We start from the raw sequence: 14,940 nt of genomic DNA, 5'->3' as shown, positions 1-14,940 counted from the left end.
CCCCAAGGTTTTTCCCAGCCCCTCAGCACGGCATCCCGGCAGGCACCGAGGGCTGTCGGGGGGCTCTGTGCCCTGCGTGGGCAGGGGACGTGCCGCAGAGGGCCGAGAGAGGGTCCCGTGGCAAAAGGCACCCGCTCCCTGCCTGCAGACGGGCAGATTTCCCTTCCCTGTGGCTGGTGACAGCAGCAAGGGACAGAGCCGGCGGCGGCGGCAGCCCCCAGCTCTGGAGGGGGCCAGGGCCGCTGCACCAGAGCAGTGACCCGTGCTCCCGGGTCCTCTCCCTCGCTCTGGGGGGGTGGGAAGGGGCTGACACAGACTGGGGGGGCCAGGGGTGCTGGGTTCCCCTTGCCTGGGGAAGTGCTGCCAGCCGCTTCGCACGCAGGCCATGAGTCAGGGTGTCCGACTCTATTCTTGGTCTGTCCCTGACTCAGCGTGTGGCCCTGGGCAGGACACGCCGAGCCCCACGCTCCCACCGTGGAGAAGGGGAAGCGGCGCAGGGAACCCCGGAGCAGCGACATCCCCAGCCGTGCCACCGGACCGGGCACCCGTGAACGGCTCCCACCAGCCCCAGGGCTCGGTGCCGCGGCCCCGGCGTTGTGCTTGCCGCCGGTACCACGGCTCAGCACGGACTCCAGGGACCCGGCTAGGGGAAACGTCGCGGGCAAAGCCGTGGCACAGCTCTGACCCGACGTCTGCCTCCACTTGGAGGCTCCCGCTGGGCCTCGGGGGACGGGACGGGGATCGGTGCCAATCGGCGTGTTGGCATCACACGGCTGCAGGACGGGTCGCAGCCCAGGCAGGCTGGAAAGGGGCAAAGGGCAGAGCCGGCGGCAGCGGCACATCCCTGCTCCGGGCTGGCCCAGGGACACGGCTGGGGACACGACCCAGGAGGGGGACGGGGCAGTGGGGTCGGCACTGCTGAGCTGGGGCACCGGGAGGGTCCCGGACCTGCCGTGGGGTCCGGCTGCCACGCGCAGGGCGGGTGGGCTGCTCGCCCGCCAACGCGCCCCGTTTTGCCCCAAAGCAGTGATAAGGGGCAAGGTGCCGGCTGGGGCTGGGGTTGCTGGCAGGGCTGGGTGCGGGGAGGGCGAGCAGCCGAAGGCAGGTGGCCCCGGCAGGTCCCTGCCCGTCCCTCCCCGCCTGGGGAGCATCTCGATCTCTTCCTGACCAGCGACCCCATGTCTCGGTGCCTCAGTTTCCCTCTTGCTCCTTCTCTGTTGAGACCAAAGGGTTTCCTGGCACAGTGCCCTGCTACGCTGGCATAAGCCCCGGGAGACACTGATGGCACACGTGGGCACCCAAATCCTTCCCGCATCAGCCCAGCAGCCTTTGCAGGAGCCGCAGTCCCTCCACACAAGAACGACCGTTAATTCATGCACGAGCACCCAGTTAATCCCTGCACGAAGGCACCAGCAGTTCATGCATGAGCACGCCGCTCCCGCACGCATGAGTGCACGATCAGTCTGTGCACAAGCACATGATTAATTCACATGCGAGCGCGCGCTCAGCACATGCAAGATTGTACACTTGGTTTGCAAATGAGCACCCAATTAAGCCATGCATGAACATGCAATTAGCTCACACATGACACCCAACTGTTCACGCATGAGCACCCAGTTAACGTGATCCATGCCAGAGCGGGTACATCTACCTGTGAGACCGTGGCCCACAGGGCAAAGCCGGGGCAGACAGGACCCACCACGCAGCCAGCACCCACCTCCTGTCCCTGTCGCCCACCGAAGGAGCCGAGACGGGCGAGCATAGCCCCCGGCGAGAACGGGGCAGCCGAGATGCGGGGGAGCCGGGGGGCTCAAGCCAAGCCTGGGGTTGGGTGGGGGAAGGTGTTTACTGAAGTGTTTGTTAAATTGTTTATGTTTTCTTCTTCCTCAATACCCAAATCAGCAATGAGAAGTTTGAGTTAATTGGCAATAAATTAAATTAAGGAAAAATTCCCAAGGCGAGACGGCTTTGCTGGCAACACCTGGTGCCCTCGCGCCTTGGTGCCAGCCCCGGCCCCGCTCACCACGGCAGAGCTGGGCTGGGGACCCTCAAAGGGCCGTGCCGGCCGCTGCCAGGATGGCATCGGCACAGCCCAAGCTGCCACGAGAGACCAGCGCCTCTCCCGGAGCCTGATGTGTGCCAGTCACCGCCCCGGCACGGCGGCCGGGCGCCCGCCATCGGTGTGGGCCCCTCGCACGGGGGACTGTGGGTGGGAATTGCCCCGTCCCCCCCCAGCAGGGCACCGGCACCCAGGGCACTTGCACTGAGCCCCCCCACCCCCTGCCACCTCCTGCCTTCGGCCTCGCAGCCCCAGGGCAGCAGCAGGGCTCTTCCTCCAGTACGAGGCGCCCAGACGCCGTGGGGATGGGCACGGCTGCCCACGTACCGCACCCGGCGGGGACGTTCCCCGCAGCCGCTTCCAGGAAGGGCTGTAAAGGAGGAGATGGAGATCTCGGGTTCACACCAGCTCAGCACTTTCGCAGCCCTCACCAGCCCCGTCACACCCGGCTCATCACATGCCTGCTCACACACACATACACGCGCGCACGCACACCCGCGCCCGCTGCGGGCCCCCGGCCAAACCCACAACACACGGCGAAGAAAAGAGCAAAAAGGAGGGAGGGGGGGGAGAAAAAAATCCAGTAAGTGAATGACCCTTTTTCCAGCCTCACCACAAAACATTCCTGGCATTCTGGGCTGCGCCGGCAATGGCACGCGTGTGTGCGCGGGGCCCTGGGTCACGCTTGGGACTCGCTGGCAGTGACGGTGCAGTCCCACTGAGGATTGGGGCGATGGATCCCATGCTGGGGTGCAGCATCGCTGCAGCGCTCGCAGCCCCCACCCAATGCTGGCCAACACGCTGGCTCTGCCCCAGCTGCAGCGGGGATGGGAGGAAGCGCCTTTGGGCTGAGAACAGACAAAACTCAGAGCAGAGATGGGACCTGCAGGTCAGGGGTTCGGGCTGCATCTTGAGAGGTGCAGGACTGGGACCAGCCGGAGCCAGACAGCGGGCAGCCCCGCGGGACAGCCTGACCACCCCCCCAGCTCGTTCCCAGCCCGGCAGGGCACACAGCCGAGCCGCAGGGTGCCCGGGCAGGCCGGCCGCGGCGTGGGTCAGGGTGGTTGCATACGGTTGGGTTTTACAACCCGCCGGCCAAGGGAGAGGCCACGCGGCCCCAGCCCAGGTGAGCCCGGACCCGGGAAATCCCCAGCTGCTGGAGCCAGGCGCCCGCCCCGCACCGGCCACCGCGGCTCCTGCAAAGGCACCTTCATCCCGGGGTGAAAAGCAGGTGTTTGGGGATCCCCGACCCCGACAGCGCCCAGTCACCCCCACCCTGCGTCCGTGGACCCCTGGGACCGTCCTGCTGGCTGCAGGGCAGGGCGCAGTGCCCACCGGGGACCAGCCGTGCTTCCCCTCCCGGCAGGAGCCAGGATGCCCGGCGGCCGGCCCAGGAAAGATCTCTGCTGTGCCCGGAAACTTGCTGACTTCTGAAAAACGGGTTTTGGAAATAAAACCTCACCCGAGGTGCTGGGGACAGCGGGCTGGCGGCAGGGCCGTGCCGAGCGCGGGCGGCTGGCGGGCGCGAGCAGCGGCCGTGCTGTTGCGCTCTAACACTTTATTAATCATGGCCTGGATCAGCCATTCCATGATTTTGCCGGGATCGATGCTGGGCTGGCGCCCCATAATTAACTGACTCAGCCTGTTTACCCTTCACAGCCCCTGGCCGAGCGCTGCTTTTTCCCCTGTCCTGGAAGTCCCCGGTGCTGTGGCTGGAAGCCTGCATGCAGTGCTCCATGCGGTGCTCCATGCGGTGGTCTGCCCCAGCTCCCACCCGGTTCCTCGGCCGCTGCTGCTTCGGGGCCAACCGGCTCCGGTGGCCGCTGCTCGCTGCCCTCGGTCCCCCTCGTCCCCACCTGCCTGGCACCAGCCCTGCTGCCCCTTTCCCAGGCACATGCCCTCAAATGCACCAACCCCTGCTGCTGCTCGGTGCTGCCCATGCCCAGCCCAGCCCCGGCTCCATCCTGGCTCCCTCCTGGATCGGGGTTACCAGCAGCCTCAGCAGGGGCCAGCCCTGAGCATCGCCCTTGCAGAGCCCCTCGGGACCCCCGAGCCATAGGATCGGCTCCTGCAAAAGCAGGGACGCAGCCCCACCGGGTCGACCCCAGTCCTGCAGGGTCCCCACTACACAACGGCAGCCTGGGGTCCCCCTGTGCCCGTCCTGGGCGCCAGCTCAGCGCCGCTGGTGGGTGCCACGGAGCCTCTCGAGGCTTTTCCTCAGGGCTGAGCTACCTGCATATACCGGGGGCGGATTCGCTGCCTCTCTCTCACACCCCCACTGCTCCCCGAATGGCACCAGCTGAGCCTTGCACCTCTGGAGCGCTGCTGCCCAGACTCCTGAAACGTCCCCCAAAATAACCCCGCGGTGCCGTGCATCTCACTCCGAACCAGAAGCAGCTCCAGCTCAGGCTGCAGCCCCCCACCCACAGCTCGCACCCGCAGCCCCCGGTGCACCCCACCGCAACGCTGCCGGCGGTGCGGGGAGCAGCTGGGGACAGGGGTGCCCCTCGCACGTGTGCGTGCGCAGCGCCATGTGCAGCTGCAGCTCCACAGCTGCCCCCGAAGCCGCTGCCACCCTGGGGGGCTCGGCGGCCGGGGTGCACCGGCGGCTCCCCCCGGTGCTGCCGGGGCGCGGAGGAAGCGCAGCTTCACACGGACTCGCCTGTTTGTTTGTTTAACAGATGAGTCATTCCCAGATCGCTGCGCGTCCCTGCGCCTCCCCACCTGCCTGCCGCTGACTCACCCCGGCTCCGCGGGCCCTCGCTGCCGGCTTCGGCCCCGGCGGCCGCTCGCCGTGACCCCCCGCTGTCACCTGCCAGACCCCGTTCCCGCAGAGTGGACCGCGGCCCCACGGGACACGTGGGGTCTGCTCGGGAGGGCGAACGCCGCAGCGCTCAGTAGCGCCTGGGGCAGGAGCTGGCGAGGGGCAGAGTTAAGGGGATTTGGCCAAACCCAGCGGCAGCAGCCGTGTCGGGGCACGGGCAGCGATGCGCGGCAGGAGGCTGCGGGCAGCGTGGGCCGGGGCAACCTGCGGGGCACGGGGCCAGGGCGAGCTCAGCAGAGCCGGGCGCTGGAGGGAAGGGCCGGGGTGGCCGCCCCAGTCATTGCGAAACTGATTCTGGTGAGCGGGGCCTGGGAACGGGGCGAGCGGGGAGGGGGCAGCGGCTCCACCTCGCTCTGACTCACAGAGGCTGCCCGTGCCACGGCACAGCACCTTGGGCACTGCATGGCACCACCGGCACAGCGCCCCGGGCACGGCACGGCACCGCTGACCGCCAGCACAGCACCCTGGGCACCGCATGGCACCACTCACCGCTCCCCTCCACAGCCACCAGCACCTGCTCCCTGCCCAGGTCCCCGGTGCTGCCTGCGGGACACCGTGGCATCCCGGACCACCGGCAGCCGCAGGGCCGGCAGCCGGAGCAGCTGCAGAGCCCGGTGCCAGCGGTGGCTCAGCGCCAGGGGCAGGTGGAGCCGCTGCCGCACCCCAGACCCGCGGCAAACCCACGGCAGGTGGAGCGGCCCCAGCCCTGCCGCATTTGGTGCCGGTGCTATACCGGGGCTTACAGCCCCCCCAGGGGCAGCGGCACATTGGACCAGGGAAGGAGCGGGTCAACCGCAGGCAAATCCCCCACCGTGGGGCTGGGCCGGGACGGGGAGCAGCTGCCAGCCAGTGGCACTGAGGGGGTGGCAGGAGCCCGGGCATCGGGGTGGGCAATGCCCAGCACCAGGCACGCCGCTGTGACCGGCCCACGGCACGCACCCAGAGGTAACAGCTCCGCAGGTGCCCCCCGCACAGAGGGGAGCCCTCCTGGGCGGGAGCTCAGGCCAGCGCCTGGCACCGCTGCCCGGGGACGGCACTTCGGGTTCAGCCAGGGCTGCGCACAGCTGGCACCACCCGAAACACCCCCGGGAAACGTGCCCGAGCCTGAACCCAGTGCCCAGCTCAGGCGGGAGTCAGGGCGTGCGCGTTGCCACCCCGAGCGCCCGCGGCTGCCTCCTCCCGCGCACCTGAAGGTCCCTCGCGGCCGCGCAGGGACCCCGCGCTCCCCCGCAGGGGCACGTGCCCCCAGCCCCGCTCCCAGCAGCCCGACGGGGAGCCCCGGCACCCGGCACCCGGCCGCGTCCCGCCGTGCCGGCCGCGGCTCGGGTCCCGCAGGCTCCACGTGGCTGCGATGGCCGGCCGGCCGGGGGGGTGGGGAGAGGCAGGAATCCAGGACTGAGTCACCGCTTCCTCTGCGAGCCCGTGAGTCATTCCCCGGCAGCGCCGAGGCGCAGGGGCCCGGCGTGCAGAGGCCGCCGGGGAGGTGAAGTGCGCACGGTTGCATGTGAGGGCAACCCCTGACATGTGCGTGCGCGTGGCCCAGCACACCCGCCCGCCCCGGCCCGCGCGTGCACGCACACGCTGACGTCGGTGAGCGACCGCGGGCAGGCGGCGGGGGCACACACGTCGCCCCGTGTGCAGACGTGCTCGGGAGCACAAGCAAGCACCAACACATGTGTGTGCATGCACGCACGCGTGCTCTCGCCTGCCCACGTCCTCAGCGTGCGCAAACCCAAACTGCAGGAGAACCCCTCCGTGTAAGATGCACGCGAGTGCAGCTGCGCAAGCATCCACGCCCAGCCCCACGGCAGCCTGGTGGCACTTACCCATCACGTTTGGACCTTGGACCCTGGGCCGGAGCAGCAGCTTCTCCTGGACCCCACGGCCATGGCTTCTTGCTCCAGATGCCCTGGGAAGGTAGAAGAGGCAGTCAGGAAGCTTTGTCCAGCTCCAGCTCACCCCGTGGCCGTGCTGCAGCCCTGAGCTTTCTGCCACCACGCACAGGCCCCTGCACGACCGGTGCCCACGGTGCCTCAGTGAATGTCTGTCCTGCCCGTGTGGCTGGACCTGGGATGCACGGACGGCTGCAGCAGAGCTGGAGACGCGGGGTCTGCACAAAACCCCTTGCACATGCAGCCGTGGGTGCACACGCGTGCACGCACATAGGCAGGACCTGCACCCACCCTTACGTATGGGACCGGGGCACCCCCCTCTGCCGCCTGCGGGGCGGGTGTAGGTGGTTCGCACCTCTGGCACCCCCCCAGTCACCGCCCTCCCCGCTGGCACTCGCTGCACCCCCAGCCGAGGGCAGATGCCCACACGGCCACATACCCACAGGGGTTTCCTGGGGGGGGCTCACCGGGCTCCCCACCATGCTGGGGGGGCTCTGTGCTCTCCTCTGCGGAGCTGGAGCTCAGCACCACAACCACAGAGCCGGGGGGGGGGGGGGCGGGAAGGTTAAGGCTGAACCAAGCCCAGCCCATGGTTGAAACCGCCGGTGCCTGGCGAGCGCAGGGCAGGGCTCCTGCCACAGCCCTGGGTGGGGGCCACCCCCGCCGACGTGGCAGCCACCCCGGGTGGGGGTCAGGACGGCTCGAGCTGCCCGGGCATCGGGGGGGGGATGACACGACACAGCGCCGGCAGGAGCCTCAGGGGAGCCCCCAGCAGCTGTGCAAACGAGGGGACCCCCCGGCACAGCACAGCCCCCCCCCCGGGGGGGGCCCTGCCGCCAGGAAAACGCCCCCCCCCCCCCGCCACTCCCCGCAGGCACCTGGGCTCCCCCCGCCGCGGGCCCTGCAGCCGGGCACACCGGGTGGTCCCCACCCCCCCGCAGCTGTGCGCAAGGCGGGGGAGAGGGGGGCACTGTGAGCCCCCCCGGGCTTCCCCCCCCCCCGGCTGCCGCTCAGCACCGGGGGGGGTCCCCCCGGCCCCCTCCCCGCGGTGCTCGGCGCTGCAGGAGCACCGTGTGTGCGGAGGCGAAGGGGGGGGGACGCGCTGCCGGGGCCGCGGGAGCCGGGGCGGTTGCCACGGCAACGGGCCTCCCTCGCGCCGCCGTGAATGAATGGGCCGGGAGCGCGCGGCGCGATCTATGAATGAATGAGAGCGCGGCGCCGAGCGGGGACGTGGCGGCGCGGAAAGCCCGGAACGGAGTAAGGAGCGCGGAGCGGAACCGAGCCCGGAGCGGGGTCTGCAGCCCAGCCCCGCCACGACTCCGCACGGAGCGTCCCACGCACGGCCCGGACGGGCCCGGTGCCCCTGCGCACCCTGAGCCCCCCCAGCCGCCCGTGCTGCACCCCGCCCGCAGCGGCATCGGGCACCCGGGGATGGGGAGAGCAGTGGGTGCCCGGTGCCATCCCGCTCCGCCGCTGCCCGCGGATCCGGGCCGGGCTTTTCCGCCGGAGCGGGGCAGGGGTCCGGCTCGCCGGCGGGGGGGAAGACCCGGCCTGGATCCCGCGGGCGGAGGGGAATCGCCGGTGCGAGGTCGGGGTAGGAGCCGAGCTGCGCCCTCCGGCCCGGCCCGGCTGCGCGGCGGCCCCCTCCCCAGCTCCGGGGCAGCCCCGGCCCCGCGGCAGCGTCCCGGTGTGGGCCCTGCTCCGGCCGTGCTCCGTGTGGGGCCGTCACGCCGCTCCGGCCGGACACCGGTCGGGGCCTGTGACCCCCCCCCCGGGCACGGCCCGGCGGGGAGCACCCCAACGCCCAGACCTCGGCGCCCCTGGACAGCCTCATGGGACCCCTTTACTCCCGAGCCGGGCACACACAAAGGGGCCAGAGCCCCCCCGCCCCGGCCCTGAGAGCCACCCCGGCCTGCCTGCAGTGCAGCAGCCCCAGTGCTGGCTGCCTGGGGGGGCTCCAAAGCTGGAGCTCCCCCCTCACGCACCCCTGGCCTGGGCACCCCCAGGGCTGGCCCTCTTCATGGCTAGGGCCTGCTGCCGGGGCTCCCCATCCCCGGGCTGCCCTCCTGCACGGCAGGCTGTGGGGTACACCGGTCAGAGCCGGGGGGGGGGAGTCCCCGGGTGAGCCCTGGCCCTTGCGGGCCCCCTCCCTGCCAGGCGCAGGGCCAAGGCGCCCAGCCCTGCCCAGACGCCCCCCCTCGTCGTCCTCCCCCCCCCCCCACCTCCGCCCCTGTAACGCGGTTCCCAGAAGGCAGGATGGAGGCAGGGTGGCACCGCCTTATCTTCCCAGCAGGGTCTGGGTCAGCCCTGGCTGTCATCGTCCCCAGAACGGCCCGTTCCCAGCACAGGCCGGTGGAGGAAACCGCATTGCAACAGGCGGGCTGGCTCCCGCGCCGGGGAGGGGGCATTCCTGGGCTGCCTGGGGGCTGAGTCACCCCCGGCCACCGCGGCCACGCACACACGCAGAGACACGCCACAGCCACACACGCAGAGCAGCAAAACACGCAGCGACGCACGCAACGTGGCCACACGTGTGGGTACGTGCACACGCAGCGACATGCGTGTGCAGATCCACGCAGCACGGCCATGGCCCTGCACACGGGAACACGCACAGCGACGCATGCAGGGACTCATAGACACACACACAGAGCACGGCTGTGGCCATGTATGTGGGGACACTCACATGCAGCAGCGCACATGCCGAGACACAGCACAGCCGTGTACGTGTGGACACGTGTGTGGGTACATGCAGGGACACATGCAGCCCTGACCATGCAGGGACCATGTGCACACAGGCATGCACACACGCACATACATGCACACACACGTGCACATGGGGGGGGGGTGCAGGCACATGCCACCCAGCAAATGCCATCGTGCAGCGCAGCCAAGGGCTGAGCATCCTCCAGCCGTGACCAGCCCACGCAGTAGGGATCCCAAGCAGGCTGCGTGTCCCCAGCTCCTGGGTGCTCCTGGAGGACAGGGGGTTGGGGGGGGGGCACCACGGTCCCCGGGGAGCTGGCTGCGGGGGCGTGCGGCCAAGCGTCGCTTGCTCGCTGGGGCTGCGTCACCCGCGCGCTGACGCATCGCTACCTGTGGGTCCTGCCGCTATATATAGCCCTGTGCACGCCCCATCTGCTCGCTCAGTGCGGCGGCTGGCAGCGGTGGGGGGGGGGGGGGGGGACAAACGACACCCAGCTCCGTGCCCCCTGCGCCACTGGGGCACAGGGGCCAGGTGGCCCCACGCCAGCCCCGAAAATCTCAGCGGTGGCCAGAGGGAGTGCGGCAGTGGTGGCACCGTGCCACCTGGCAGGGCCCCGGCTGACAGGGCCAGCATGGACGTCACGAGGGCTCCTCGAGGTCCTCGTAAACACAGTGACGCACCGGTGCTGCCCTCCGGCCCCTGTGTCCCTGCCACGCTGCCCGGGGTCATGGTGTGCCGGCCCCGCAGCCCACCACCCCCTGCCCGGTGCCCAGCCGGGACCCCACAGCGCAGGCTGCAGAGTCGGGGTGATGCAGGGAGACACCCCTCACCCACGCTGGTGTCACCGGGAGCATTTAAGCACCATCCCCTGTGGAACCCTTCTGGGGGGGCTGAGCCCCTGCCCCCTCCCAAAACACATCCAGCTGGGAGATGCTTTGCGGGGGGGGTGTGCCCGTGGCGGGGGAGATTTGGGGTCTTTGCTGCTGGCAAAGGCAGCTGGCAAGGGCAGGCAGGCAGCCAGAATGGGAGTCCCAGTGTGACCAGTGCCGGTTCCCAGTATGGCGCCGTGAGGACGGCAGCGGTGGGACGGGCTCCTGCCGCTGCTCCGTCCCCGCTCCGACCCCAGCCCAGCCCCGTGGGGGTCCCCGGGGAGCAGGCTGGGCGGCGTGCCCCTGGCTCCGCAGCCCCCGTGATATCACCGCCCAGGCACGCCGGGCTGCGGCCGCGGGCCAGGCTGGGGGGGCCGGGGAGGCCCCGTGGCCACGGGGGCCGGGCAGCACACGGGGGGGACCCTCTGCACCCCGACCGGGCTGGGAGAGAGATGGGGAACGCGGGGTGGGGGGGGCTGGTGTGCGCACACCCCACGACACGCAACACCAGCGCATGCACGGCCACGTTCACACGCGCGTGCACATGCGCCGCTTGCACGCGGGCTGCACGTGTGCACCCTCACAGCCCGGACCGGGGTGCCGCAGCCCCTCGCTGCAGACAGGGTGCTCAGCCCGCGCCCCGGGGAGACCCCCCGGCCCCCGCCGCGTGCCGGCACCGCAGCCTGGGCACGCCCGGGCACGGGGGCTGCCCGCCCGCAGCCAAGCTGCAACCGCACACGCACGCGTGCGCACTGGCTGCGGGCTCTGCGTGCACACGCGTGTGCAAGGGCCCGAGGACACGCGTGGGGCGGAGGGCGGCTTCGGGCAGCGCGGTGGGGCCGGAGGGAGCGGTGTGGGGCCGGGACGGGCCGAGGCCGCGGCCGGCCAGGGGGTGGGGTGAGACATTCCTTGCGGCTCTTGTTATTTTATCTGGTTCAAAGTCAGTTCCTGGAATGTTTTTAATTCCAGGATCCGTCCCTGCGCCGGCAGCTCCCGCCCCGGTCGTCCCCCCCCCTCGCCGCCTCCACGCCTGCCTGCAGCCCAGCCCTACGGCAGCACCGAGGCCCGGCACGGGGGGGGGGGGCTCAACCCTTGGCGGGGGCCTCTGCACCCTGCGGCGATGCCCAGGGTGCACCCGTGGGTGCCCCAGCCCTGGCGGATGCCCCCAAAGCCGGGTGGCGGGGAGGCCGTCTGCAGCCCCTGCGCGGGGGCCGGGGCTCACCCCCGCGACGGGACCCCGCTGCCGGCAGACGCCGTGTTCCCGACTCCTGCCAGGGACACGCTGGCAGCTCATCGCCCACCCGGCGTCTGGCATAGCCGCGCCAGCGCCGTCTCTTGCCAGCAGCCACCATCGGGCGCAGCCGCCGGGTGCCCCGGCGAGCGGCGGGTGGCACCGGGGTTCTGCAGGGCTGGGGCTCCATCCTGAGCAGCGATCAACCCCACACGTCAGCGGGGAAGAAGCATGGCGAGCAGGAGGCGACCGCGGGGGTCCCGGTGGGGTGGGGGCACGGGGCTGGGCATGCCGAGCAGCCGGGCACACGCTGCCGCGCTCGGCGGTGGGGTGCATGCGTGCACATGGGCGCGCGCGCATGCTTGCAGGCAGGGGGTTGCATGCATGCGTGCGCGAGCTGCGGCGAGGCCAGGCTGCGCTTGCAGGGGTGCGGTGGGCGGGTGTGCAAGGAGCTGATGTGCAGCCCCCATGCGTGCCTGGGCCGGGCGTGTGCCCCGTGCAGCGCCGGTGCCGCGGCTGTGGCCGGCGCTGTGGGTGTGCGCCGGGGCTCACGGGTGTGCCGGGAGGGCCGTGGGAGCCGCCAGGCGCTCGCCCGCCGTGGGTGTTTCCTGGCGCACCCTCCGCTGCGGGGGCTGGGCTGGAGGGATGGGGGGGGGGGGGGGGGGCACCCGCTCCAACCCGCCCGCACCCGCTGGCCATGTATGGGGGGGGGCCCTGGGGGACCCCAGCCTTATTCTGCCAGCACCCGCAGCCACCGCAGCTCAGGTCAGCCCGCCACAGCAGGTCTGCACCGCTGAAGGCAAATATTTGCCGACGGCCCGTGGCCGAGGCCCCGCTGGGGTGTTTGCCGGGTGTTTGCCGTGCTCGCCGGGCCATGGGCTGCACCCTGGGGCCGACCCCGGGGCACTGGGGGGGGGACCCCGTCCCCTGCCAGGAGCTGCAGCCGTGCACGTCCGAGGCCGGGACACGGTCACTTCCCCCGGGGGCTGAAACACGGCGGGGGGGTGGCGGGAGCGTGCGCTCGCTCACGCGCGTGCACATCTCTGCGTGCACAACCACAACCCACCGTGCACCCCCAAGCCCAGGACCCCCTGTGCACGCGGCCCCATGCGCACCCCTCCACGAACGCCCACCCGGGCGCAGCCCCCGCCCTGCGCAAGCGCACACCCGCCTGCACGGACGCACGCCCGCAGGGTGACACCCATGCTGCCCCCCCCAGCGGGCACCACACCAAAGGCGCGACGCCGGCGCTGGCGGATTGCTCCATACTGGGAGGACTGGGATGAGCGCAGCCTCGCCGGCGTGGGCCTGGGCCCGCAGCAGCGCCGGGGCAGGGCGGGGGGGCCGGGGCGCTGGCCGGGCTGGGGGCAATGAGGAGGAGGAGGCAGGTCCGGGTGCGGATGAAGCGCCCGGATGCCTGGGCTGGGCAGCAAGTGCGGCTCTGCCCGGCCTCGCCCCGCTGCCGGGGACCCCCCCCCCCGCTTTATCACCAGCATCTGCCGGCCCCGGGCGCGGTGATGTCACCCCGGTGGCGCGGCACGATGCGGCACCCCGTGTCCCAGCTTGCCTCCCCGCCATGCCGCAGACACCTCCTGCGGGTGCCCGCGCCGCGGTGCGCTGTGCCGAGCCGGCCTGTGCCATGCCACGCCGTGCCGTACTGTCCCGTCCAATGCCGTGCCATGCTGTGCCGTGCCGTGCAATGCCGTGCTATGCCAGGCCATGCTGTGCCGTGCAATGCCGTGCCGTGCTTTGGGGCCAGGCCTGTTCCATGCACAGCTTGCACCCCAGGCCACCGACCCTGCAGCACCCACCATCCCCACTGCCCCCCCAGTTTCCCCGGGGCCCCCCAAACCCTGAGCTGAGGCCACGGGATGGGAACAGATGTCAGGACTCCCAGGCTGGGCTGGGCGGGGGGTCAGGGTCCCCCGGGACCCTCCCGCAGCATAGCTGTTTGCGAGTGCGTCCCCACGCACAGCTGCCCGCATGCGTCCCTCTGCGCACACGCGCGTGCACGCGAGCAGCCGGGCGTGAGCGTGCCCACGTGCAAACAGGCGGGTGTGAGCGGGCACACGTGTGCGTGTGTGTCCCACGCGTGCCAGGCCAGGCAGCGATTGCCTTAAAAGGCCTCTGCCGTTTGCTCCCGGCGCGGTGAGCGGCTCCTCTTCCCGTTGCCAAATTTGGCTCGAGCGGTGCGGGCCGGGGGTGTCGGGGGGGGGGGCGGCCCGGGGCTCGCTCTACCCGAAATGACGTCAAAGCAGGGCACTGGCAGCGGGACGCCCGGTGCGGCACATGTCACCGCAGGAACCTGAGCCACTTCCTCTCCCGGCCCCGGCTTCCTCCGGCGCTCAGCTGCCCCTGGGGGCTTGGGGTCCAGCGAGGCCCCCCCAGCCCCGTGGCTGGGTCTCCCGGGGTGTTCCTCCATGGGAAGAGCCACCGGCCCCAGCTGGGTAATCCTGTCCTGTCCGTGGGGTGCTGGGTCCCCCGGGGGGGGTCTGGATCATCTCCCCTCACCGGCAAGTCCCTGGGGTGCGGGGACAGGGCTGGACAGGGTCACGGCAGAGGGGACGCGCACAGGGGACATAGGCAGCCACTCCTGCCCCCTCCCCAAGTAACAGCCCCACAGCTCAGCCCCCGTTCCCCTGGGGCCGGGCTTCACCCACCCCCCCCTGGGCTGCGCCAGGGAGTTGGGGGTGCCGGTGCCCACCGTGGCTACCGCATCCCCGTGTCGGGCACAGGAGCGCAGCGCGGGGGGTGCTCCAGCCCGCAGCCCCCAGCCGTGGCACCACGCGGCCACCGATACCCCCAGCCCCGCCGCCGGCCCCCACGGCTTTCCTCCCTGGAACCCTGGCGGCCTCTCCCCCTCAGGAGCCGACGGGGCCGGGGGAAGCGGGCCCCCACGGGGGGGATGGTGACGCGCGTCCCCAGGGCCATCCCCACCCCGTCACCTTCCTCGGGGCGGGGGAAAGCCGCGGGGAAAAGAAACCTACAGCTGCAGGTAGGGAAACTGAGGCACGGCCGTGCCGGGCCCCGGGAATTGAACCGGGGCGTCGGGGCGGCAGCGGGTTCGTGGCCGCCAACTCCTCCGCCCGGGCCCGCGGCCGCCCCGCCGTGACGCAGGAGAGCTGGTGAGGCTGGCGCGGAAGGGAGGGTGCCGGCATGGCTGGTGGAACCGGCCCGGCTCCTCAGGGCAGCGGCAGAGCACGTCGGTGCGGCCGGTGGGACGGGACCGGGTTCACCCGGTCGGGTGAGCGCCACGCAGCCCCGCGGGTCGGGGTCCGGCAACCGGCAAGGGCTGGAAACGTCAGTCCCGGCACGTCTCCGCAGCCGGGCGCCCAGGGCACCCCAGCCCTGTTCCCCCTTC

Source organism: Aquila chrysaetos, chromosome 12 (genome assembly GCF_900496995.4).
Source record: "Aquila chrysaetos chrysaetos chromosome 12, bAquChr1.4, whole genome shotgun sequence".
NCBI lineage: Eukaryota > Metazoa > Chordata > Aves > Accipitriformes > Accipitridae > Aquila > Aquila chrysaetos.
This window is presented reverse-complemented; position numbering follows the sequence as displayed.